General features: G+C 44.8%; 1 protein-coding gene across 1 annotated transcript in view; it reads right to left on the bottom strand.

Annotated features, from left to right (window-relative positions):
- The window catches only part of LOC109384379 (minor histocompatibility antigen H13-like), a 28,193-nt gene that overhangs the window by 12,441 nt on the left and 14,996 nt on the right, over positions 1–756 (bottom strand). The window lies entirely within an intron of this gene.

The following is a 756-nucleotide window of genomic DNA, read 5'->3' as shown; positions in this document are numbered from 1 at the left end:
GTATATTGTACATACACCACATCTGTATCGTCTCCCTGACTTTTTGGGCTCAGGCAGGCAAGGGCTGAATTTCATTTAGTTAAGAGCAAGCCCTTAAGAACCAAAACATTCTGTGCTGATCAGAAGCACCGACTGGCAACATATGCTTAATTTTAAAGAGGGAAATGAGTTAGTCCTCACTGTAGACTGTGTGTGAGGAGGGAGTTGGTGGGTAGAAACAGCAGGCAAATGCGGCCTTTCTGGAAACAAAGCCAGGAACTCAGTGCCCCCTGGCGGCTGAATTCTGCAACTGTTCTCCAACTGCTCCAGGGGTCAGAGCTCTGCCAAGAGCTTGCACTCCTCATAACAGCGTCTGGTTCTCAAAGCAATGCTCTGCAGCAGCCCCTTCTTCTTTGAAGGCTATCCCCGAGGCTCAATGAGGATGCAACTAACTTCCATGTATTTTGATTGCTGACAGACTTAGATATATAGAGGGTGCCCAAAAAAAATGTATACGCATTTTAAGAAAGAAAAAAACTGTATTAAAATTGTAATACTCAATATATACCGATAACAAAAGATGAATACAGATCATATGTATCCATTTTTTTGGCACGCCTGTATGTGTGTATACACAGATATGTAGAGATATCCTGTGCTGGCCTCAAGCTCAGTGCTATGACCAACAGGGACACCATGCTGCAGAGTGAGCGGAATGCTTTACAGGACTCAATTCTTCTCTGATGCCTCTTCCAGGGGAAGCCTCACCGCACTGCA

Source organism: Hipposideros armiger, unplaced genomic scaffold (genome assembly GCF_001890085.2).
Source record: "Hipposideros armiger isolate ML-2016 unplaced genomic scaffold, ASM189008v1 scaffold_94, whole genome shotgun sequence".
NCBI lineage: Eukaryota > Metazoa > Chordata > Mammalia > Chiroptera > Hipposideridae > Hipposideros > Hipposideros armiger.
This window is presented reverse-complemented; position numbering and strand designations above follow the sequence as displayed.